The 27793-nt window shown below is 38.9% G+C and overlaps 1 protein-coding gene and 1 pseudogene across 6 annotated transcripts in view; one reads left to right on the forward strand and one right to left on the reverse strand.

Annotated features, from left to right (window-relative positions):
* Mctp1 (multiple C2 and transmembrane domain containing 1) overlaps positions 1–27793 on the reverse strand; it is a 633933-nt gene that overhangs the window by 572369 nt on the left and 33771 nt on the right. The window lies entirely within an intron of this gene.
* LOC147000883 (mis18-binding protein 1 pseudogene) lies at positions 12322–14446 on the forward strand (annotated as a pseudogene).

Consider the following 27793-nt stretch of genomic DNA (forward strand, 5'->3'; position numbering starts at 1 on the left):
GAAACTCGAGAAGAATGAAGACCAAAGTGTGGACACTGTGCCCCTTCTTAGAATTGGGAACAAAACACCCAGGGAAGGAGTTACAGAGACAAAGTTCGTAGCTGTGATGAAAGGATGGACCATTTAGAGACTGCCGTATCCAGGGATCCATCCCATAATCAGCTTCTAAACGCTGACACCATTGCATACACTAGCAAGATTTTGCTGAAAGGACCCAAATATAGCTGTCTCTTGTGAGACGATGCCGGGGCCTAGCAAACACAGGAGTGGATGTTCACAGTCAGCTATTGGATGTATCACAGGGCTCCCAATGGAGAAGCTAGAGAAAGTACCCAAGGAGCTAAAGGGATCTGCAACCCTATTGTTGGAACAACATGATGTACTAACCAGAACCCCGGAGCTCTTGTCTCTAGCTGCATATGTATTGAAAGATGTCCTAGTCGGCCATCAATGGAAAGAGAGGCCCATTGGACTTGCAAACTTTATATGCCCCAATATAGGGGAATGCCAGGGCCAAAAGATTGGGAATGGGTGGGTAGGGAAGTCGGGGGCGCTATGGGGGACTTTTGGGATAGCATTGGAAATGTAATTGAGGAAAATATGTAATAAAAATATTAAAAATTAAAAAAAAATAACTTCAAGTCTCTGAAGAAAGAAATTAAAGAAGATTTCAGAAGATTGAAAGATCTCCCATGCTCATGGACTGGCAAGATCAATATATTAAAAATGGCTATCTTGCTGAAAGCAATCTACAGATTCAATGCAATCCCCATCAAAATTCCAACTCAATTCTTCCATTGAATTAGAAAGGGCAAATTGCAAATTCATTTGGAATAACAAAAAACCTAGGATAGCAAAAATTCTTCTCAAGGATAAAAAACCTCCGGTGGAATCACCATGCCTGACCTAAAGATGTACTACAGAGCAATTGTGATAAAAACTGCATGGTACTGGTATAGTGACAGACTAGTAGACCAATGGAATAGAATTGAAGAGCCAGAAATGAACCCACACACCTATGATCACTTGATCTTTGACAAAGGAGAAAAAACTGTCCAGTGGAAAAAAGACAGCATTTTCAATAAATGGTGCTGGCACAACTGGCGGTTATCATGTAGAAGAATGGGAATTGATCCATTCCTATCTCCTTGTACTAAGGTCAAATCTAAGTGGATTAAGGAACTCCACATAAAACCAGAGACACTGAAACTTATAGAGGAGAAAGTAGGGAAAAGCCTCGAAGATATGGGTACAGGGGAAAAAATCCTGAATAAAACAGCAATGGCTTGTGCTGTAAGACTGAGAATCAACAAATGGGACCTCATAAAATTGCAAAGCTTCTGCAAGGCAAAAGACACCGTCAGTAAGACAAAAAGACCACCAACAGATTGGGAAAGGATCTTTACCTATCCTAAATCAGATAGGGGAATAATATCCAATATATATAAAGAACTCAAGAAGGTGGACTCTAGAAAATCAAATAACCCCATTAAAAAATGGGGCCTAGAGCTAATCAAAGAATTCCCACCTGAGGAATACTGAATGGTTGAGAATCACCTGAAATAAATGTTCAGCATCCTTAATCATCAGGGAAATACAATCCTCCTCATACCAGTCAGAATGGCTAAGATCAAAAATTCAGGTAACAGCAGATGCTGTCAAGGATATGGAGAAAGAGAAACACTCCTCCATTGTTGGTGGGATTGGAAGCTTGTACAACCACTCTGGAAATCAGTCTGCCGGTTCCTCAGAAAATTAGACATAGTACTATGAGAGAAATCTGCAATACCTGTCCTGGGCATATATCCAGAAGATGTTCCAAACGGTAAGAAGGACAAATGCTCCACTATGTTCATAGCAGCCTTCTTTATAATAGCCAGAGGCTGGAAAGATCACAGATGCCCCTCAACAGAGGAATGGATACAGAAAATGTGGTACATTTACACAATGGAGTACTACTCAGCTATTAAAAGCAATGAATTTATGAAATTCCTAGGCAAATGGATGGATCTGGAGGGCATCATCCTGAGTGAGGTAACCCAATCACAAAAGAACTCACACAATATGTATTCACTGATAAGTGGATATTAGTCCAGAAACTTAGAATACCCAAGATATAAGATACAATTTGCTAAACACATGAAACTCAAGAAGAATGAAGACCAATGTGTGGACACTTTGTCCCGTCTTAGAATTGGGAACAAAACACCCATGGAAGGAGTTACAGAGACAAAGTTTGGAGCTGTGACGAAAGGATGGACCATCTAGAGACTGCCATATCCGGGTATCCATCCCATAATCAGCTCCAAAACGCTGACACCATTGCATACACTAGCAAGATTTTGCTAAAAGGACCCAGATATAGCTGTCTCTTGTGAGACTATTCCAGGGCCTAGCAAACACAGAAGTGGATGATCACAGTCAACTATTGGATGGATCACAGGGCTCCCAATGAAGGAGCTAGAGAAAGTACCCAAGGAGCTAAAGGGATCTGCAACCCTATAGGTGGAACAACATTATGAACTAACCAGTACCCCGGAGCTCGTGTCTCTAGCTGCATATGTATCAGAAGATGGCCTAGTCGGCCATCAGTTGAAAGAGACGCCCATTGGACTTGCAAACTTTATATGCCTCAGTACAGGGGAACGCCAGGGCCAAGAAGTGGGGCTGAGTGGGTGGGGGAGTGGGTAGGGGAGCGTGTGGGGGACTTTTGGGATAGCATTGGAAATGTAAATGAATTAAATACCTAATTAAAAAATTTTAAATAAAAAAATATCAAAGACAAGTGATTTTGTGGTACCCATCCCTGACTCATCCATCTACAACACAACTCCCACACCTAAGGCTCACAGAACATTTTTGAGGAGGCAGAAAGTTATACAAGCTGGAGTTCTAGGATATATACTATAAGGTTGCATCTTCTAGAATTGACAGAGAAGTTAAATCCATGAAGTCTCAATAACATGGCTATCTGAACAGAGATAACAACAACAGGCATGCTAACAGAGAAGGGGAAAATCTCCTGGGAACCTAGTCCCAGATCAAGTACTATAAATAACTAGTTATTCTAAGAGTGAGAAAGAAGAGTCTCCTGATTGATTACTGGATAGCAAGTGGGCATCCCTAAAATCATACACATAAAACTCATGTTATATGTACTGAGCAGGTTGTATTAATATATTTAGGAAAGAAGGCCAGAGGTCATGAATTTGGAAGAGAACAAGGCAAGGTAGCAAGGGGTTGGAGGGAGAAAAGGGAAAGCGATGTAATCAATCGTATTTTACTCTTTTTAAAAAAATCTCTCACTATTTAAGATTTGAAATGGCCTCCCCCTGCCCTGTCCTGAGACAGGGTAGTCCTGGCTATCCCAGAATTCTCTTTTATCAGGCTGGCCTCAAACTCAGAGCTCTGCCTGCTTCTGTTTCCCAAGGGCTGGGATTAAAGGTGTGGACCACCAACACTGGACTTAAAATCGCCTTCTTACTGAAGTCATTTTTCATAGCATTACAATGCTTCCTAAGAGTTCTTGCAGTCTGGACCCGGTCTTCTGATATATTCTCTGCTCATAAGCTGTTTCAGCCCAGAAGATGTTTCCTCAACTCCAGGTACACCTATTTAGGCAATAGGTATATGTATCCAAAATTTACTGATAACAAATAAAACATTGCATTTTAAAACAGTTACTTGGTATACATAATTTTGCCATTGATTAAAGATGAAAGTGAATTTGCATGCTAATGAGATGGATGCATTTGTTCCTTTAACATAAAAAAATAAAATGTTGGTTGGATATTTGATACTGTAGAATGTAGAACACCTTCAATATTTTTCACAGTTGACTAATATTTTGATCTTATACTCATTTGCTGTTAAGAACATCACTTCACATGAATGTTATAAAGATCTTTGTTCTCTAAAATTAAAACATTGTTTCTATACTTTGTAAGTACATTAAAATCTCCAGTTCATAATATAAAATATTCTCAAATCTAAAGTGAGGAGTTTCAGGTAGTTTTTCTGGGCATTGTATAACAATCTCTCTCTCTCTCTCTCTCTCTCTCTCTCTCTCTCTCTCTCTCTCTCTCTCTGTCTCTCTCTGTCTCTCTTTCTCTCTCTCTGTCTATCTCTGTCTCTCTGTCTCTCTGTCTCTCTGTCTGTCTGTCTCTCTCTCTCTCTCTCTGTATGTGTTTGTGTGTGTTATATGCTCTGCTCACCAAGGCTACAGTGAAGTTGCATAATTGTACGTGAGTTAGCACTGTCAAAAACATCCTGTACTCATTACATATTGGTTTTGAATTAATTTTTGGCTATTGTGTGCTCAGAAACCTTTTACTGTTGCCAGTTTTTTCCCAATCTCCACATTCAGTTGTGGAGTTTTAATGAAGAGTTTTAGAGCTGTGGTCTCAGCCATTTTCCATTAATTAACATTCCCACAAAGTTCATTCTCTCTTTCTCCCTACATCCCTCTTTCTTCTCTCTCTCTCCCTCTCCCTCTCCTTCTCCTTCTCCCTCTCTCTGAGATTACAATGTGATTACATTTCTCCATCGAAACCCTCCCATATACCCCTTCCACTCTCCATCAGAACCTTGACCTCTGTTTCCCTAATTGTTATTTTATGCATATATGTATATGAAGAGATATTCCTAAATATAGCCTGCTAATCTGTACAATGTGACTGGCTTTCAAGGCTGACTTTGGCACTGGACAACTGATCGTGTAGTCTTCTCTGGGGAGGCCTCCACTCATAGCCCTCTCTCTCTTCTGGGGCAATCATCTTGGGTACCTCACTCATTGCAGCCTGTTCCTTGAGCTATAATCCCCCAAAACTGACAAAGCAGCATTATATCAGACCAAAAATAGAAAGTCTAGACATACTCATGGCACAGACAGTCTGGAGGAAGACTTCATGCCATTTCTCAATTCCTGAACATATCTGCTGAGAGTAGCTGCATAATAGGCCATTAGGGATATGGGATGGATTCAACTACCCTGGAGCTTACCCAGAAGGTAATAACTATGCTCAGATAACTTTGGTGTGGCCATAAGGAATTGTTCCTGCTCCTCTGGGCATGACTAAGGTAGGGAGCCCCACTGCTGGGTTCCCTTCTGGCTGGTCTCTGCTTCCTTGGAAAGCATTTGCTGAAGTTTGTGGTGTTTTCCAACAGCAAATAACCATGTCTGAAGAGGGAGAAGTGTTTTGTTTTATTTGTTGGCAAATTGAAGTAGAATTCCATAGGGCCAAAAGTAAATGCTAAATTCATAGGAAATGTTCATTAGCTCCTTTGATTCATTACTAAAGTATTATGAAAAGATTACTAATTATAATATTCAATATCACCATTGAAAAGTATAGTTTGCTGGTCCCAGGCTTCTCCTGTTTTACTTTAGGGACTGTTGGGTCATGCAGAAGTTGGGAAGAAGGTTTACAGTGGACATCTTCACTTGACAGGCTCACTGAAAGACAGCAAACAAGCCTACAAATGCAGAAGTTGACTTTAGAAATTCACCTTCTCCCAGAACCTTGTTCTCAGTTGCTGGTCAGAGCTTTAACTTAACTAAACCTTACTTGGTGATGCTGCACTAATCTGAAAACCATGGTTGGATGTAGATCCAAATGCTCACATTGGTATTGTGAGTGCACTTTCTGCAGTAGACATTGCAAGAAAGCATACATTACAAACCAAACAGATTGGAAGAAGCAGGAGATAAAAAGCAAGGGGAATCTCCTCACGACTGAATATCGGAGGCAACAGAATTCATCAGTTTGATAAGTCACAGGAACTGTGGTTTGCACGTCAGTTTCTGGAGATTTCCCATACAGACCCTCCAGAGCTTCTTTCTCAGGCTCCATCCTAACAGCACGTAGGTGCTAGTCTTGAGCATGTCGCTGATTAGTATGTTATTTATTATTAAAGGTGTTGACTCTTCTGTTAGTTTACACTTGTATTAAATCATAAAGCAAACGAAGCAGATAACTGATTGGCTGCTACATTCTGAGAGGCATTTTTACAGTCCCATACCCCTGCTTTATGTTGGTTTTATACTTTCAAGTCAGAGCCAACAGTGTTTTCTCATTGGCTTCTTCAGAAACATAAAATTTTGATATTACCCCTGAATGCTTCCTATTCATCATGGAAGTCATGCAAATAAGATAAACCTGTCACTTATAGGTTGTCACTTATAGGTTTCAGTGCTATCCTTTAAGATTTTGGCTCAAAATACATATTACATATTCAGGAAGAAAAAAAGTACTACCATAAGCTAGAACAGAGCATGTGACAGAAATCCTGGAGCTATCCATGAACACTAGTCTCCTGATGATCCTGGAGCTGTCCATGAACACTAGTCTCTTGATGATCCTGGAGCTAGCCATGAACACTAGTCTCCTGATGATCCTGGAGCTAGCCATGGACACTAGTCTCCTGATGATCCTGGAGATAGCCATGGACACTAGTCTCCTGATGATCCTGGAGCTAGCCATGGACACTAGTCTCCTGATGATCCTGGAGCTAGCCATGAACACTAGTCTCCTGATGATTTTGGAGCTAGCCATGGACACTAGTCTCCTGATGATTTTGGAGTTAGCCATGGACACTAGTCTCCTGATGATTTTGGAGCTAGCCATGGACACTAGTCTCCTGATGATTAGCTATATGATTTTCCATTAGTCCTCAAGATATTTCTCACTGGCTTTTGTTAGTCATTTTTATATAATGTCTTTGTTAGGGTTAATATTGCTGTGATGAAATATCATGACTAAAAGCAACAGGAGAGACAAGGGTTTATTTCACTCATAGTCAGTCCCATATAACAAGTATCATCACAGGAAGTCAGGACAGGAACTTGGAGGCAGACACTGCTGCAGAGACCATAGAGGTGTGTTGCTTACTGGCTTGCTCCTCATGAGAGTTCAGCCTTCTTATAGAACTCAGGTCCACCAGCCCAGGGATGGCATCACCACAATGGGCTTGGCCCTCCACCATCAATCACTAATTAAGAAAAAGCCCTGCAGCTCAATCTCATGGAGGTATTTTCTCAATTGAGGCTTCCTCCTCCTTGATGACTCTAGATTGTGTCCAGCTGACATAAAAACCAGCCAGTACAATAACTATCATAAAATCCCTGAGATAGTTAATTTGTAAAAAAGGAAAGGTGTGTTTGGCTCATAGTTTTGGAACTTCTGAATCATGACTGTTTGGTCAATGCTTCAGGCCTGTGGAAAGATAGTTCTCATGCCAAGAGCACATGGCAGAGAAAAACCATTCCCATCATTAAAAGTCAAAAGGAAAGCAGCAAACTTCAATGTTAAATATGATTAATAAACTTACTTATGAAGCACTAGATTACATGAGGACAAGAAAATATAAGACAATGTTTCTGACCTGAGGCCACTGAGTAAAACCGACCTGTGCATTTCTGGTTCTGTAAACCTGCTTGCCTCTCCCTCTTATGAGGGACATATGGCTATTCTCCCTTGAGAAGTGACTACTTAAACAACAAGTTCTGTTCACTGCAGATTAAAATATCTTCAGAAAGAGCTGTAAATTTCAACATCTTTAAACCTGAATAACCTCCTTTGGGGGCAGAGTTAAAAAGACCACCATGACAATGCCTAACCCTAGACACACCATGAAATATTTCTGATCATGATTGGGCCTCTTTTGTTGAGCTGTCTGAAGGCTGTGCAGTGTGCTCCAGGTTCCCAGCTTTGTGAGTTATTACCCATGCTAGGATGGGCTTTGGTAATGCAGATGTCTCTGAGTCATTTCTGCTCCTTTAAGTAACCCTTCACCTATATCCTGTAAGCAAATCCTATAAAACTCTTGAGTTCACTGAGTTGGACTTGATGCTCATTGGTCATTGGTTTCTGATTCAGAACTCCCCAGGAATATTTCATTTTTCATGTAGCAGTAACAGACGTTTACATCTTTGAGGGCATTTATGGAAAGCATTATGCCCATGGCAACCATACTCTTAGGCACCAAGCCATATCCTGAAACAGGTTTCTCAAACGAGGAGAGATATCTTGGTCTCAAAGTCCCACTATTGTATAAATATAAAATATGATCCCCAGAAAAGACATTTGAAAGCCCACTGAGCCCTCCAGTGGTAAAATTATGAAAATGTTATGAATAGTCAGGCACCCTAGAGAGCTAAAGCCATGGAAACTAGGAAAGCCTTCTCAAATCTACTCACTGTTCTCTATGGTCTGTTTATTTTCATATTTATAGATTTTAATATGGAGTTTAGTTAAATGTGGTGCCCTAAGACATGGTTAGTGGCTACAGTTCTGACTGTGTACATTATCAGAATTGTGGAAAACAATATAAATAAACAATAGGCCTTTCCAGACATCTGCAATGAAGACCAAATGATTGCGCAAAGAGTAGTCATTTGGGTTTTAAATTCTCTAGAGCTCTTCTTTGTACGTCCTGGCCATTTCATGTACAGATTGTTGACAGTGTTATCTCATGCCCTTACAGACAAGGTACAAGGAACAAACAAGGTACAAGGTACAAGCTCTGAGAGTCTATAACAGTGGGGAGCTAATGTAGATTGAAAGGTGGTCAGGAAAGAACTCCTTTGCTGAGAAAGTGGTTTTTATGACAGAACTGTGAGGGGGGAAATATCTATGAAATGAACACATGCGGAGGAGAGGGCACTTCACAGAGCAGTTCAGCATGTATGGGGATCTTAGGTGATACAAAGCCACATGTACGATGACATCAGAACCAGCAAAAGAGAAGAGTAGCAGCACCTTCTGGATGGCTGAACAGCCTTGCTTTGGTCTGTTACTTACATCATTTTCCCATTCCCAAGGCAAATCCCAGCACAGAAGCCATTGTGATATCACTAAAATCTGTAATTCTTTTGTCTTAACTTAGGTTCCCTGCAATCTCATGCCCCATTCTCTGTGCTCTCATTCACCTACCCAAAGTCCACTGGTCTACTCAGAGCACATCCCTAGCTAGCTGCCAGGCCCATTGTTCTGGCTCTTCCTGCTTCATAGACATCTTTTTAGACATCAGAAAGGGCCAGTCGTAATGCTTCAACTCCTTATTTCTCAAGAAACCTGTTCATCTACCAACTTGTTGCTTAAAATCTTCTCCTAACTCCAGCATTCTCCCCTCTCCTTACCACCTCCCCAAGGACACTCTTACCACCTGACTGTTCTCCACCATTTGTCCCTAGTCCCACCACCATACCTATATCTATCTCTGCCATGTTTGTCTGACCATACTAGACACATGCCTTTGCTGTAGCTCACTGGCCACATGCTCCTAGCATAAAGCTAGGAGCATTAAAACATCATCTCAATTTACCACAAGTTTCTCTTGTTTCTAACCTCACCACAGCTTGATCCTCCTCCAAGAAGCTTAGGCAACATCTTAGACTCCCTTCAAATCCAGTCATCATCAATATTACTAATTTTGAAACAGTATGAGTTTTATTTCTTTTTTTAATGTTTCCAATTATTTATTTAATATATGAGTGCTCTGCTGCATGTATACCTGTATGCTAGAAGAGGGCAACAGATACCCTTAATGTGGTTGCTGGGAATTGAACTCAGAACCTCTAGAAGAACAGTCAGTGCTCTTAATATCTGGGTCATCTCACCAGCCCTGTTTCCTTATTTCTTCACTATCAGTAGCTTCTTGATACTCTATTCTGTTATACGTGACAGCCACTCAGCCCTTCACTAAATGGTGCAGACTGAGAAGCCACGTCTCTCTAAATCTCAAGAGACCTGAACATGTCCCAGTTCCTCTACTGTCTCACTGCCTGCAGTCCCAGCTTCATCCTCTACTGCTCTGCACCATCTTCTATATCAGCACACCTTTACTGTGAAGTTCCATTCACCTTCCAGGATGAAAAAACCTTGCCCAAGCCCAAAGAGAATTTATATCTGTGATAGCTAATTGCCAATTTGACACAATCTAGAATCACCTACAGAAAGAGAACAAATGAGGACTTATCTGGACAGGTTTGGCCTAGGAACAGATCTGTGAGAGCCTATAGATCTTCTTAATTGTTGTGGGAAGACCCAGCCTGAAAGTCAGTGGCATGATTCCTGGATTTGAGCCCAGAATTGTATAAGAGTAGAGAAAGCAAGCTGAGCACTATGCATGCATGTGTTGACTTCTCCCTGCTCTTGACTGTGAATGTGACATGACTAACTGCTTGTCACCCTGCTATGATGTACCCACAGTGAAGGACTAAAGCCCAGAACTGTGGGCTAAAAGAACCCTTTCTCATCTACACTGACTTTGGTCAGGGTGTTTTATCACAGCAATAGAACTATGACAAGAGTCTTGATTCACTTACCCCTTAGAGCCTCTGTTCTCTGTCTAGTGCGGCCAAGGTCTACAGTTCACATGAAATCAAGCTACAGCTGAACTTGATTTGCCATAACAAGTGGATTTATGGACTGCAAAAACAACTGCAAAATTTTGTTAGTTGTATTAATATAAAATTGTTTGCTTCTTCCACTTAAAAAATGACTTTACATATTTTCCCTGGGTTTCCCTGTGGTGGTCACGCTGCAAGGCTGCTCTGCTAAGGCCTGGTCACCTCTGATAGATCGGCTCACTCTGTAGCACCTTACATTTCTTCTTCACACCTAACAGATGCTTTATTATTCCCAAATGAGGGGACTGTCACAGATCCTGGGATTGCTGTGTAGTGTTTCCTCAAGGAGAGTCTGCTCTCTGTCATGAAGAACTCTGCAGACTATAGCTTATCATCTCAGCTTACTCTTCCTTTATACTCTACATATTTTCCTGTGTAACTTTTTAACTATATAATCATGTTTATCCAAAGCATATGTGTGCTTCATAAAGTTGCCAGCTCACAGTGTTATCCCTCATATGTATCCAACCTGTCCATCTATTTCTTTTTCCCTTACAATTTTTGGCATTTAACATCTAAGATGAAAACAGAAGAATATTTTCATCTCAAATTATATTTATAGTGTTTACCTACATTTACAAGTAAGATTCACAATCTGGGGATGGAATACAATGGTATGGCACTTACCTAGCAAAAGCCAGGGGGATTCAACACTAGCCATATACAAAAGATGAACACTTAGACAATTACAAGGTGTAAAATATCGATGGCTTTACAATCATACCTCAAGGAAGAATTTTAAATGTAATAGCCTTACCCTACAGTTTGTAATTTACTCTTCTGGTTAACTTCATTAAGTATGCATTAATATTAGCCGCTGTTCTATGAACTACCATAAACCATGAGATCTGGCTCTATCAGTAAAAGGAAATTTTAATTAGCTAACTATCTTCTACTTATTGCTAACCTTCAAATTTAAAAATCATTATACATATGAAAATTGTACCTACAGTGTTGGCATTAGCCTTGCCACAGCAAGAAGAAAGGTCCCTATGCTGTGGCATGGTGGCTGCCCTGCAAGAAAATGTGGCATTGCAACTCAGCTTCTCTCTCTCTCTCTCTCTCTCTCTCTCTCTCTCTCTCTCTCTCTCTCTCTCTCTCACATCTCATCTCATCTCATCTCATCTCATCTCATCTCATCTCCAACTTAGGATAATACCACTATTTTTAGAGAATTAAGAAGTCTACAGAGGGGGCTCTCGGGATTTGAAATCCAGCGCTGTTTGTCCGTGCTGGGGAAGTGGATGAAGAAGGCGAGGGAGCTCCAGTCTGTGCCTCTGCGGACACGCGTGGAGCCCTTGCCGGGGCCTCCGTGGGTCTGAGGCACTGCGAGCCCTGGGTAACCACGGCCTCGTGCTGCTGCCCTCACCAAGGTTTCTCTGGACTCCTTCTGAAGTTCTGTCTGAAAATTTGTGTTGAATGAATTTTCTATAAAAAGAATTTTGTTGCCACTCTCCTATCAAGATGATTGTAACACCTTTGAAGCATTCAGGAATTCATTTGTCTTCTGGAACATTGCAAAGAAGAAATATGCCTCTAGATGCAGTCTTTATTGACAGCATCCCTTCAGGCACACTCACTCCTTTGAAAGATTTGATCCTCCAATTCTGAACCAAGAACAAAAAAATGTTTCAGCTTCGTGCATTTCAAGGAAGGCATTAACTAGAGCCCAGTTTGGCGGACAAGTTCTTCATTCAAAAGAGAGTCCTGTTAAGATCACTGTGTCCAAAAAGAACACATTTATTTTGGGAGGCATTGATTGTACTTATGAAAAGTTTGAAAATACTGATGTTAACGCCATTAGTTCTCTTTGTGTTCCTATTAAGAATCATAGCCAATCTATTACTTCTGATAATGATGTGACAACAGAAAGGACTGCAAAAGAGGATATCACAGAACCAAATGAAGAGATGATGTCCAGAAGGACTGTTCTTCAAAATCCCATAAAGAATACATCTAAAATGAAACGTTCAAGTCCAAGACCTAATTTAACACTATCTGGCCGGTCTCAAAGAAAATGTACAAAGCTTGAAACTGTTGTAAAAGAAGTAAAAAAATATCAGGCAGTCCAGCTACAGGATTGGATGATTAAAGTCATCAATAATAATACTGCTATATGTGTAGAAGGAAAGCTGGTAAATATGCCTGATGTTTATTGGCATAGCAATGTAATTACAGAGCGGATTAAACACAATGAACTTAGGACCTTATCAGGCAACATTTATATCTTAAAAGGATTGATAGACGCGGTCTCCATGAAAGAAGCAGGCTATCCCTGTTATCTCACAAGAAAATTTATGCTTGGATTTCCCCACAATTGGAAGGAACACATTGATAAATTTCTAGAACAATTAAGGGCTGAAAAAAAGAACAAGACCAGACAGGAAACAGCAAGATTCCAAGATAAACAAAAATCAAAAAAAAAAAAAAAGATGCAGAAGATAAAGAAACATATGTCCTCCAAAAGGCCAGCATCACTTATGACCTTAATGATAATAGCTTAGAGAGAACTGAAGTACCCACTGATCCCTTGAACTCACTGGAACAGCCTACCTCCAGCAAAGAAAGAAGACACCCGCTTCTCAGTCAGAAGAGAGCTTATGTTTTAATGACACCACTTAGAAACAAAAAGTTGATAGAGCAAAGATGTATGAAGTACAGTCTCTCTATTGAAGGAATATCAGACTTTTTCAAAGCAAAGCGTCAAGAAGAAAGTGACTCAGATATACATGGAACTCCAAGTTCTACCAGTAAGTCTCAAGAGACCTTTGAACATAGAGTGGGATATGAAGGCAATACCAAGGAGGACTGCAGTGAATGTGACATAATCACTGCCAGACATATTCAGATACCTTGCCCGAAAAGTAAACAAATGCTCACCAATGATTTTATGAAAAAGAACAAGTTGCCCTCAAAACTGCAGGAAACTGAAAATCAAATACGTGTATCACAGTATTGCCGGTCCTCATCACATTTGTCAAGTGAAGAGAATGAAGTAGAAATTAAAAGTAAAACCAGAGCAAGAAATACAAAAGAAAGGCTGAATCAGGAGAGAGAAAACACAAACCACATCACAAAAGATATCCTCCTCATTTCAGAAACTGAAGGTGAGAGTGACTGTTATGTCACACCAAAGAGACCTCCATCTTCGGCTAAAGAATCCCATTACAAATCTGCTGTTAGCAAGGACTTTCTCATTGAAGGCAAGGCATCTGAGAGAACTAGCAGACAGCTGTTAGACCATCTACCTGGTTTAACTGAGGATGGAGAATGGAGTGAGCAGGAGTTACAGAAGCTCCATTGTGCTTTTACATCTCTTCCAAAGCACAAACCTGGCTTTTGGTCAGATGTGGCTATGGCAGTAGGTTCTCGAACTGCTGATGAATGCCAGAAGAAATACCCAGAAGAACCCCAAGGCCGAGGATCCCGAAAACATGTCTCTAAGAAAAAGCAAGCCAACAAGGTCCAAAATGGTGAGAAAGACAGTGCTGATAACAAGACTATTAAGATAACTGCCAGAATGGGAACTCTTAAAAGGAAACGACAAATGAGGGATTGCCTAGAACATCTGGCAAAAGACAACCATGATGATTTTTTCACTGCAACACCCTTGCAGAAACAAAGAATTCAGTTGCCAACTTTTCAATACAGTCAAGATGATGATTTTCTGCTAGATATGGACAGGGATCCAGCATCTCCATCATCAGTTATTACTTCGCCATTGAGAAGCACTACTCCACAATGTCAGCATTTCAGCCCCAGCATGCTAGCCTCTATAGAAAGGAATAATTGTGATAGATATGTTTACCAAATGCAAAAAAAAATGCTAAAAAATATGGCAAGAGTAATGGTGGCCTTGTCTGGGGCAACATTAGGAAAAAAACAGTTAAAACTGATCTCTCATCTCCACCACCAACACGGAAAGCTCTGTTTAACAAAGATTTAGGTAAAAACACTGACATTTCGAAGTATTTCATTGATGATACAGAATCAGATGAAGAAGAGAAAGATTATTACTTTTCCAATTCTGACTGATAGACAGACGACTTGCAGGAATTTTACCATCAAGCAGAATATACTTTTATCCTCACATGATGACTATTTTCTTTGTAATAAGGGAATGCAGATTTGTTTCCCAAAAATGTCTTATGTTTGTATGCAAGGTAAACCCCCTATAGAGCATCCCTCAGAACTACAGCTTACAGTTACTTTGCCTGTCTATGCATTTGTAAATTTTATGTTTGTAATATTAAAGTATATAAAGTTCAGTCTCTTGAGAACATCCAAGCCTGTTTTCTTTAGTAATCATGTCTTAAATGAGGAGAGGTAAGGGGCCAGAGTTAAGATTGTGGACTGGAAGATACTAGAATGAAAACTTTTAGCATCATGCAGCCTGGAATTACAAGCCAGGGTTCCTTCTGTTTAAATTATGTCATTCAAACTGTTTTGCCTGGTCTTTATGTTTTACCTGCTTTTTCTTCTGATAGTTTTTCTTAATTTTTTTACTGGATGTTGGTCTGTTTGTGAAAACTTCACCTCTAATTCATTGTTCTTTATTATTTTATAAAGAAAGCCGAGGACAGGTTCTGTTGTATTCTTCAGCCCTGCTATATCTATCTGATAGATCCACCCTTACAAGGATTTACAATGACATAATGAGCAGGGTTTCCCTTTCTTACCGCTTCAAAAGGTAACTTGCCTTCTGCCATTGTTTTAATGTTTCCCCTAAGTTATTTGTCCTCTGCTATGGTAGTATGTATTCATCCACCCTTTGAATCTAGTTAGACTGCACAAATAAAAATGTACATTTGTGAGAAAAAAAAAGAAGTCTACAGAGGCTGATAACTGTGCAACTCATTTCCTCATTTCTTGATACGACAGCAGACTGAAGAATACTGAGGATGGGAGAGTTCTATGAAATCTTGAGGTCACAAGTCTAGGTGATCTTTCCTATCAGGCATGCTCTATGTCCCAGTGCCACCCCATAATCCCAAGCCAATATGTCAGGGCCATTCAAAAAACACACCATTCCCATATTAGACAAGAAGCAAGTTCATTAGTATGCACATTTTAATTTGCTCAGAGCTCCCTTATAACACAAAGTCTTTAGCAGCAGCTACTATTCTCCTTCACTTTAAGTTCTGAGGAAAGCTGAAATCCTTCTGTTTTAGTAGCTGTGCAGCTCCACTTGGACAGCAAATTACAGCTTCATTCTACCTGGCAGCAGTAGTCATCACACACCTACCTACATGCTACCATAGAGAAATGAGTCATATCCCTTTCTGGGGAAGACTTACAGTGCAACTCTACAAAGACAAACAGTCGGGAAAGCTAGGGAGTTGCTTATTTACCAAAAAAGGAAACTCAACCACTGTCTCTCATTGAATGAAAATAGGCAGAGAAAATAAAAGGACAGACTGAGTATAAATGTCAAGAGCAGAGACGCTGCCCTGAATCAAAACGCCTATAGCAGGGCTGCGAGGGAGGAAGAAGTCTCCAGAGAACTATCCCATTTCAGTCAAACACAGCTGCACTGGCACATTTAGCATGCACAAACTTCATGCAAATCTTGCCTAAGCAATGAAGAGATTCATCTTCAAACCCCAAGAGCTAAGTTTTCCTAATTTATTATTATTCTTCACCTTTTATTTCATTCTCATTTCTTATATATATCACAGGAGGCATCACTTAAAAGAAAGAAGAAAATCAGTACCATGCTTGTACTGGTCTTGGAGATTCAGCTAGGATTCTGTGGGTGTCGTGGTGTCTCTGTGTCTAGAAGACACTGTTTTCTCTGGTCTTCTGACCTCTGACTCATAGTCTTTTTGCTCCCTATTCTGAGACGGGCCCTGAGCCTTAAAAAAGGGCTGAGGAGTACATAGTTTGAAAAAGAGAACTAGTGCAACATTATTGTCACACGATAACTTCCATTCCTTACAGATTCCAAACTCTGACACCATTGCATACACTAGCAAGATTTTGATGAAAGGACCCAGATATAGCTGTCTCTTGTGAGACTACGCCGGGGCCTAGCAAACACATAAGTGGATGCTCACAGTCAGCTATTGGATGGATCACAGGGCCCCCAATGGAGGAGCTAGAAAAAGTATCCAAGGAGCTAAAGGGAACTGCAACCCTATAGGAGGAAGAACATTATGAACTAACCAGTACCCCAGAACTCTTGACTCTAGCTGCATATGTATCAAAAGATGGCCTAGTCGGCCATCACTGGAAAGAGAGGCCCATTGGACATGTAAACTTTATATGCCCCAGTATAGGGGAACGCCAGGGCCAAAAATGGGGGAGTGGGTGGGTAGGGGAGTGGGGGGGTGGGTATGGGGGACTTTTGGGATAGCATTGGAAATGTAAATGAGGAAAATACCTAATAAAAAATTTTAAAAAAACTGTGCAGCTGATGGGCTTCAAACAGTACATCCCTGAAAAGCCATCCATCCACCAAAACAAAAATTCTTCAGTGGCTCCAGCAAGTTCCTTTGTTGCCATTTTGTTCTCTCACCAGCCCCAGCTCCTTCCCTGAACTGATCTGTTTTGTTACCACTGATTTAATTTCTTTTTGCAAGTTTTATATATGAAGACCATATATATAACATACATTTTATTACATATAACACATTACATTAAATATATTATAGAGTGTATATATTATGTATATTTATATATTATATATATACTATATATAATGGGAGTATCTATATTTTTTCAGTGACTGAAATGATTTAAAGATTCATTAAAGAATTAATTTGTATTGCTGAGCAGTTTTCTGTTATACTTCAATTCACTCATAGATTTATCTCATAGTGGGTGCTGGGTATTTTTAACTTTTATGTTATTATGAATAGGACCAGGATTATAAAGCTTATTCCTTCTAGTTCTTTTATTATTTTATTATTCTTTCTGCTTCTCATAATTTCGTAATTTAGAGACTCTTGCTAAAACAGCAGCTTTTCAAAGATGCTAACTACTAGAAAACTCTCAGAAACCTAGCTAAATCTTCAAGGACTGGAGGTTTCATGGCACCTTTTTTTTCTTTGACAAAACTCCTGTAACACATAAAATAAATCAGTAATAAAACAATAATCTGACTGCTTATACAAAAAAAAAAACCACCTCCATAGAGCTGGAGCAATGGCTTAGTAGTTAAGAACACTTGTTATTCCTTCAAAGACCTAAGTTTAGTTTCCAGCACCCACATCAGGTAGATCTATAACTCCAGGTCCAGAGTATCTGATAGGTATTTAGGTATTTCTGATCTCTGTAAGTGTTCTCTCTCTCTCCCTCTCTCTCTCTCTCTCTCTCTCTCTCTCTCTCTCTCTCTCTCTCTCTCTCTCTCTCACACACACACACACACACACACACACACACACCACAAAAAAATAAATAAAAAATTAAAAAGCACTAACAAAATAAGATAAAGCCATCTCCATAAGGAGGTCTTTGATTTCCTGTAAAAATTATTTCTATTAAGTATATGTGAATGAGCAAAAAATATAATACAAAGTATGGGGACATTGACTTTCTTTTTGCTGTAGAGTAGGGAGAAATCTGGCTTTGCTAGACATCTGTCTCTAATGAAACACAGCCTAAGTAATGAATATATCACATTCACACACACACACACACACACACAAATCTCTGATAAGAAAGGATGAGGTGAACTGAATACTGAGCAAGCGAAAATAACTATAAATATGAGATGTAAGCTGATACTGCTTTTAGCTCAGGACATTAGACAACCTACATCTCTGATTCAGGAAGAAGGAATATATATGAAGTGAATTCAGGATTATGCTCTTCTGGGGGCGCAGCCTCCAGAAAGCCTAGGAGGTTGTGCCAATAGAGGCAGAGCTTTAGGGGGTGAAGAAAGAAGCCTGCTACTTGTCATTATGAGGCTATCATAGGCCTGTAGCCACACTGCAAATGTGAGGCTCCCAGAGACCATCTGCTGACTGAACCAAGGCCACAAAGACTGCCTTTCAACTAGAAGAGAGAATTCTGATGCAAATCATAGTACAGAAATCTTGTTTTAAGTCTGTGTTTGATTGCTTCAAGCTCGATGCCAGCTGTGATCTGAGCATCTACAGCTGGGTTTCCATCCATCTTTCTATGTTCATGTTTTCCCTTTACAAAAACTCCATTCCTGTTTGCCTACACATACAATCGCATTCCTAATCCTCATGGTTTTCTACTTTTATTTTGACAGATAATAAACAGATGGGAGCACCTAGATAAAATCATAAATGTGGCATCCCACATGTCAACTGGGCTAACTTAATTCTGAGGACTCAGTACTGTGGAAAATATAGTTTGATTTTGATGACAACTTGGCAACCTACCTACTAAACAACATACCTATGCAGAAAAAGGGTCACTTTACGTACATTCAAGCTTGTTTTGACAAATAGTTTGTGACCTGGAACCAATGCTGACTAATGCATAAATCTTTCAGGGAAAGCATTCCTGGCCCAAGTTGTAAGATGAAAACCTGCAGCTCATATACACTATGTAGAGAAGATGACAAAGGAGACTGTAGATCCAAAGCCAAGGCAAGGGAGAATACACATAATACACAATCTCTTAATTGAATATTATTCCAATAACTGACTTGGACATGTGAGCCTTCTTTCTAAAATATTCATCTTTACTTGTACACTGCATAACAACTTTATCCATAAATTTCTAAACATATTACCAGAGGAGGGTGACTACTTGGTATAATTTGGAGCTTTATATCTTGTAACCTCTGATTACAAGAAGTTTAATAATCCCACACAAAACAATAAAAGGTCCATTACAAGTCCAAATAATAATAAAAATAATACCTGTGGTTCAACCAAGCCATGCATTGCGAACACAAGCATTATACAAATATCCTTCTGCATTGGCCATCCTTGCAGAATAAATCTCTGCTTTTCCCAAAGTATTTGCAAAGTGTTGCCAACAGAGCAACAAGTGTAAATGTAATCCCTGTCACAGTATGGCGTATCATTGGGATACAATAAAGGCATCGGTACTAAGAAAAACATATGCACATCCATTCTAACAGGAGAAGAAAGGATGATTAGCTTGTCTGGGAAGAAGAGCTTTCATTTCAGTACATATGAAAATTGTGACAGATGAACAGGGGGTGTCAGAGGACCCTTCAAACTTGCTAGTCTTAAAACCACAAGTCAGCATGGGAGTGGCAGAGAGTTAACTGTGAACTCTGCAGAACTTTATAGATCATTTATTTTTTATTGTATTTTATGTGCTTTGGTGCTCCACTAGCCTATGTGCCTGTCTGAGGTTGTCAGATGCTCTGCAACTGGAGTTACAGAGAGTTGTGAGCTCCATGTGGGTTCTGGGAACTACACCTGGGACCTCTGGAAGAGTATCTAGCTCTTACCTGCTGAGCCCTTTCTCCAGCCCCATGTTTGCAGCTTTTGTGACAGCTAAATATACTTGTTGTCTGGTCACAAAATACCTATCATATTAATTTTTTATTGAATCAGCAATGAATTCCTAAATTTTAAAAATGCAATTCAGGTAAGTTTACTACTGCTGAAAAATCTAGTCAATAAAAATATCAATAATTTAGTATTCCAAACTATAACACCAAAGCGTTTCATTCAATAAAAACTAACAAGGCTTCAAATATTGCCCTTCATACTGGGTTTTTATTAACACTACATCCATGGCTACAGTTTCGACTGATATTTCTCCATCAACTAAGTACAGAATTAACCAGAAATGATGAGGATGATGTTAACAGCAGTAATCACTGCATATATATTTACTTAGGATTTACTACACATTACCCACTGTTCTACGAGCTTTACATGCATTTAATCCTCAAAGTAACTTGAGATAATTACTATAATTATCTCATTTTCCAAATGAGAAATACAGAAATGGAGAGATTAAGTATCTACCTAAGATCACACACCAAATAAGTAGCAAATCAGAACTCCATTCCGTACCAACTGACTCACGAACTGTACCTACCCACAAGTTTAAAAATTAATGAAGCATTTCATCTCTTCTGACGATCCACAAGTGGAACATGAGCATACACACAACAATAAGATGTTCAAAATACAGGAGAAGACAAAGGACAGGTAAAGTTTTGTTGGTTTTTATTTTTTTCTTTAATTTTTTATTATTTAAATGCATTTTATACATCAAACACATTAATAATATTGAGTATTTTGAGAATCAAATAATAAAAAATTTGTTCAACTTTTATATTCATATTCTTTCATACCCTAAAAATATCATTAATGAATATTTAATACTATCTATAACTGAGGATCCTATATCTACTGTTGAATACTAAATTTGTTTCAAAACAAACAAAATGTTCTTTGGGAATTAAGCATAGTGAAAGAGCATAAAATATTAAAAATGAATCTTTAAGAAATATATTCAAGGGCTGGTGAGATGGCTCAGCAGGTAAGAGCACCCGACTGCTCTTCCAAAGGTCCTTAGTTCAAATCCCAGCAACCACATGGTGGCTCACAACCATCCGTAACAAGATCTGACTCCCTCTTCTGGTGTGTCTGAGGACAGCTACAGTGTACTTACATGTAATAAATAAATAAATCTAAAAAAAAAAAAAAAAAAAGAAATATATTCAAAAGACCTTATATGATACCACCTGACATAGAGAATATTTAAACCTCATTATATATCTGTGTACATTGTCTAAGAATCAGTTTATTTAAAAAAACATTATCAGTGTTTCTAGGACAGAAATTATTTTATCCGTAAGTATAATTTACAAATTTCAAAATAGTAAAAAGCCTTTTGCAGTTAAACTTTAAGCAAATGCTAATTTCAAGAACAGTGAGAAAAGTTATCTATAATATTTCCATGATGTTTTTATAACATGATTTTGATATTTTCAACTGTTAAAATTCAAAAAACAGAATAATTCTTTTAAGATATATTTCGTTATTAAGTCTCCCTTTTCATTTCTGATGTTATTAATTTGGATACTGTCTCTGTGACCTCTGGTTTGTCTGGCTAAGGGTTTATCTATCTTGTTGATTTCTTTCAAAGTACCAGCTCCTGGTTTTGTTGCTTCTTTGTATAGTTCTCTTTGTTTCTATTTGGTTAATTTCAGCCCTGAGTTTGATTATTTCATGCCATCTATTCCTTTTGGGTGTATTTGCTTCGTTTTGTCCTAGAGTTTTCAGGTGTGCTGTTAAGCTGCTAGTATATGCTCTCTCCTGTTTCTTTTTGTAGGCACTCAGGGCTATGACTTTTCCTCTTAGCACTGCTTTCATTGTGTCCCATAAATTTTGGTATGATGTGTCTTCATTTTCATTAAATCCTATAAAGCCTTTCATTTCTTTCTTCATTTCTTCCTAGACCATGTTATCAGTGAGTAAAGTGTTGTTCAGCTTCCATGTGTATGTGTGCTTTCCATTGTTTTTGTTGGTATTTAAGACCAGCCTTAGTCTGTGGTCATCTGATAGGGTGCATGGGATTATTTCAATCTTCTTGCATCTGTTGATGCCTGTTTTGTGACCAATTATATGGTCAATTTTGGAGAAGGTACCATGAGGTGCTGAGAAGAAGGTTGCTTTAGGATGTCCTGTAAATATCTGTTAGATGCATTTGGTTCATAACTTCTGTTAGATTCACTGTGGCTCTGTTTAGTTTCTGTTTCCATGATTTGTCCGTTGATAAGAGTGGGGTGTTAACATCTCCCACTATTATTGTGTGGGATGCGATGTGTGCTTTAAGTTTTACTAAAGTTACTTTTATGAATGTAGCTGCCCTTGCATTTGGAGCATAGATGTTCAGAATTGAGAGTTCATCTTGGTAGATTTTTCCTTTCGCCAGTATGAAGTGCCCTTCCTTATCTTTTTTGATATCTTTTGGTTGAAAGTTGATTTTATAAGGATGGCTACTCCAGCTTGTCTCTTGGGACCATTTGCTTAGAAAATTATTTTCCATTCTTTTACTCTGAGGTAGTGTCTGTCTTTGTCACTGAAGTGTGTTTCTTGTATGCAGCAAAATGCTGGGTCCTATTTATGTATCCAGTCTGTTAGTCTATGTCTTTTTGGGGGAATTGAGTTCATTGATGTTAAGAGATATTAAGGAAAAGTGATTGTTGTTTACTGTTATTTTTGTTGTTAGAGGTGGAATTATGTTTCTGTGGCTATCTTCTTTCAGGATTGTTGAAAGATTACTTTCTTGTTTTTTATAGGGTGTAGTTTCCCTCCTTGTGTTGGTGTTTTCCATCTATTATCCTTTATATGGCTGGATTTATGGAATGATATTGTATAAATTTGGCTTTGTCATGGAATATCTTGGCTTCTCTGTCTATGGTAGTTAAGAGTTTTGCTGTGTATAGTACCCTGGAGTGGCATTTGTGTTCTCTTAGGGTCTGTATGACATCTGTCCAGGATCTTCTGGCTTTCATGGTCTCTGCGGAGAAATCTGGTGTAATTCTGATAGGTCTGCATTTATATGTTACTTGACCTTTTTCCCTTACTGCTTTTAATATTCTTTCTTTGTTTTGTGCATTTGATGTTTTGGTTATTATGTGACTAGAGGAGTTTCTTTCCTGGTCCAGTCTACTTGGATTAGGCTTGTTGTATGTTCATGGGCATCTCTTTCTTTAGGTTAGGGAAGTTTTCTTCTATAATTTTCTTGAAGATATTTACCGGCCTTTTAAGTTGGGAATCTTCTCTCTCTTCTCTCTTTCTTCTCTCTTTGGTCTTCCCATTGTGTCCTGGATTTCCTGGATGTTTTGGGTTAGGAGCTTTATGAATTTTGCATTTTCTTTGACTGTTGTGTCTATGTTTTCTATGATATCTTCTGTAGCTCAGATTCTCTCTTCTATCTCTTGTATTCTGTTGGTGATGCTTGTATATATAACTCCTGATCTCTTTCCTCAGTTTTCTAATTCCAGGGTTGCATCCCTTTGTGATTTCTTTATTGTTTCTATTTTCATTTTTAGATCTTGGTTGGTTTTGTTCATTTCCTTTTCCTGTTTGATTGTGTTTTCCTATAATTCTTTAAGGGATTATTGTATTTCTTCTTTAAGGGCTTCTAGCTATTTACCTGGGTTCTCCTGTATTTCTTTAAGGGAGTTATTTATGGCCTTCTTAAAGTCCTCTATCACTATCATGAGAAGTGATTTTAGATTGAATTTTGCTTTTTCAGTGTGATGGTATATCCAGGACTTGCTATGGTGGGATAATTGGTTTCTGATGATGCCAAGTAACTTTGGTTTCTGTTGCTTATGTTTGCCTCCTGTCATCTGATTATCTCTAGTGCCATCTGCCCTCACTATATCTGACTGAAGCCTGACCTTCCTGTCATCCTGCTTGTGTCAAAAATACTCAGAATTTAGCTGTCTCTGTGATCCTGTGATTCTAGGATCCTGTGATCCTGAGATCCTGGTTGTGTCAGAGCTCCTGGGAGTTAAGCTGCCTCTGGGACCCTGAGATCCTGGTGTGACTAAGCTCCTAGGATTCTGGGATCCTGGGATCCTGTGGTCCTGGGTATATTAGAGTGCTTGGGAGTGGAGCTTGTTCTGGGTGTTGTGGGACTGGCTGCGGAGTTCATTACCAAGATCTGCCACAGGTAAAGTTTTTAATTAGGAATAAAGGCAATAGAAATGCAGTTTAAACCCCAAAACACTATAAGTGCCAAATCAGTGATTGTTAGGTTGGTACAGATATCTCAATAGCAGAAAGGAGATGATCTGCTGTGGGCTCCAGCAGTCAGCAATTCTGGGATTTTTCAATAATTTCTTTTATTTTTGATATTATCATATATTACATCATTTCTCCCTTCTCTTTCCTCCCTTCAAACATTCCTATATATCCCCTTTGCTCCCTTTGAAGTTTATGTCCCTCTTTTCATTAATTGTTGTTACATGCATATATTCCTAAACATAACCTACTCAATCTCTATGACGTTACCAGTACGTATGGCTCTTCAGTCTGAATGATGTTACTCGTGTGTCTGCTTTCAGGGCTGGAATTGGAGAGCTAATTGAGGTGCTCTTCTCTGGGGAAGACTATTTCTCCTACTCTTGACATTCCTCAGTTGTCTGAAATTTTTGTTTAGGGTTAAGGCCTACTAGGTTTTCCCCACTCCATTTTAGCATGTCTACTATTATTGTCTTAAGGATATATTAGTGACACACATACCTTATTGAAAACCAACAGATCCCTAATTAGACTCAAAACTCTTTCAACTAGACAGAACTCCTGTCACTGGAACTGGAAAACTTGCCATCTCCTCAGAGATAGGAAGGTCATGGACCTTAAAGGAGAACCTATAGCTGCCCCTTTACTAACTAGCATCATCTCTAACTACACTCTCAACATGTATCCTTATACCTACAGGTAAGCCGAGTCCTCTCCCCTTATCAGGGAAACTTCTCTTTGCAGCAGACATAGAAAACCACAAAAAAACACAACCAATCAAATGTAGAGTTGTGGAGCCCAGTCTCAGTTCTGTGTTTTAGCTAAGCTACTGGCCACTGAGCATTGTGTCACTAACTTGTATAACAATTATAACATTTATCAATAACTTTGTTCAAATTGTAGGTTATAATCCATGAATTTTTTTTTAAAACAAAAGTCTGCTGCAACTGAAAGATAGGATGGAAAATGTCAGTAGAGATGATCTTAATAAGTATCTTGAAAATCTTGGCCTTTTAGGTATGTGTGGCCATGAATGTGAGTATAAAATCTGGCATAAAAAGCATTTCCTGATAAGTATATGTTCAATAAAAGTGTGAAAGCCATTGTTCTTAAAACACTAATAGGGTGGTAGGTTGTTAGACAAAGATCTTGTTGTTACAAAGATCTACCCAATGGTAAATAAGTTGTTCTTTCTATTCAGTAAATTCAAGCTAAACAAACACATTCTAATAGCATCCATATGCAAACCCAATGCCTGAGATAGCCATTCTTCAATAAGCAATTGAATATAAGGAAATTAAAGGGAACAGCCACAGAAAAGGTCAAAAAGTTAGACTTTAGTTAGATTTTAAAAAAATTGGTAGGACTTGAGTAACTTGAAAAGGGTCAAAAAGATTATTTTAGAATTTATTGTCCAATGTCTTCTCCATTAAAAAAAAAAAAGCCACCTTAGGCACAAACTCAGGGTCCCCAGAGGACTCTCCACACTGCAGGTCCTCTAGCAAGCCCAGGACCCTAGGAACACTGGTGAGTGGAACACAGCATCTGTTCCAAAACTACTGTGAGGGGCCTGTGCCAGCAGGAGCAGGGACACAGGAAACCTGCCCAACTAGCAGCTTAGGTTCCTTCTGGTCAGTCCTGGTCTACATTGGTTTTGAACACAGCAGAACATTTCAAATGTAAATAAAGGAAATATCTAATAAAAAATAAATAAATGAAATTCATAAAAAAAATAAAAAAAAAAGAAGTAACAGCCTAAACAGGAAGCCATTTAAGAGAACCCTTAAAAAGTGTAATAAGGATGCTGAAGTGTAGCTCTCCACTTCTGATGGTGTGGGAAATGGTGTGGGAAGGGAAGGACCCAGTTCTATTTAAAGGACAGGTCACTGAAATATTTGACCATAGTCCAGTGAGTTTGTAGATAACACAAATTGGACTTCTGTTTTTGTTGTTGTTGTTTTGCTTCAGGGTGGGGGAGTCACAAGGGTTAGTCAGGAGGACAGAGGACAGGAAAAGGAGTGTGATTGGAATGTATAATGTGAAATTCCCAAGGAATCAATAAAAATATCATGTTGAAAATACGAATAATAATAAAAAAAAAGACTTGGAAAGAAAGGAGACACCAAACTTTAATACTCAAAAGCAAAACCTGATGGTTCCCACATTCACTGACCCACTGCCACTTGTGTGACTCATGAGGTAATATGCTTGAGCCTGAGGCTAGGAAGGTACACTGAAGGAGTTACACTGAAGATGGCTGAGGAGGGGGTGTTTGTTACCACCATGGCCAGAGTAACAGTCTGAGGAAGACAAGAGAATAGCTTGATTTAACATGACTAAGTAGCCAGTGTTGGTTCTAATTTCAGGAGTCTGATCCCGAGTAGTTTATTTTAGGTATATTCAAGCACAGTACGATTTGGTGAACATTTTCTTGATGATAATTAACTCAATCCCATGTGCCAAATAAATCTTAAGACATGACTACATTGAAATTCTTTGTAAAGTACATGTGACATCTTCCATAGAGATAGGTTCTATAAATTGGCAAGCTCATAATATGGGTGTGGAAGAAGACCAGCATTGTCTCAGCAACACAGATAGCACAAAGTTTACTGGGCTGTCAACCATGTCTGCTCCTATACTTCTGGGTGGAATACAGGTTATACATCTCTGAAAAACAGGTTATACATCCCTACCTTTGAAGAGATAACACTGTGTGTTTAACGTCCTGGTTTTGCTAGATATGAGCACAAGGACCTCCATGCCTCCCACATACTGAGGTCATCTTTTTCTTAGAAAACATAAAATTAGGAATTGTGATTCATGCTTTCTGTTTTAAACAGCAGAATAGAGAACAAAAGGACAAATCTTACTTTAAAAGGAGGGTCAAGTGAAGAAGGAATTGGAAAAGAAAGCTAATTCCCAGTCCTTCTGGGGCCTGAACTCCTCAGGGATTTTTCCTGGTCAGCATATGGCATTCAGTCAAAGGCCAGCACAAGCAAAGGTGGTTCATCGGGAGCCTCAGGCCCTGATGTCTACTCAAAAGCAAAGATGCTCTTAAAAGGACCCTGGAAAAACAGCACTTTCAAACCCACAATTGAGAATGATGACACAGAGACAAGTAGCAGCGACACCTCAGATGATGACGATGTATGAAGGAGAGCCTCACAGCTTTAGAAATTTTAGTGTGATACATCTCTCATGCAGTTTGAGGTGAATTGTAAAAATGAAGAACTATAATTTATGTAGTGAACCTACCCCATTAGAAGATGATTTTTGGGGGGACTTCAATATGAAGAAAACCAAGAATGTTGTGTTGGGCTGTGTTGAACATTATTTCTTTGTAAATGAATGTTGTAGAAATGAGGACTTTGGTTGATCCATCATTGACTTTCTTCATCACTGCAGCATTTCTCTTGACTAGCAATGTGACGATGTAACAAATGAGAATTTCTCATTTAATAATAAAAAATTGTGTGATGTTTAAAAAAAAAAAAAAGGCCAGATAACACTTGGAAGTCTGATGCTCAGATATGTTTACCAAAGGCCACATAGAGAGGACCTGCTCTTGTCCCATTCTGCCTTCTTCCTTCGTTTATTTATTGATATTTCTTGGAAAATAAATGAAGAAAGGAAGAGGAAATAATAGAATAGAATTAAGTGACTGTTTCTTTCCCAGCAGGTATTAAGTATTCCCTATAAGATTCTGGGA

This window comes from Mus caroli, unplaced genomic scaffold (genome assembly GCF_978045245.1).
Source record: "Mus caroli unplaced genomic scaffold, Mus_caroli_1 scaffold_15, whole genome shotgun sequence".
Taxonomy (NCBI): Eukaryota; Metazoa; Chordata; class Mammalia; order Rodentia; family Muridae; genus Mus; species Mus caroli.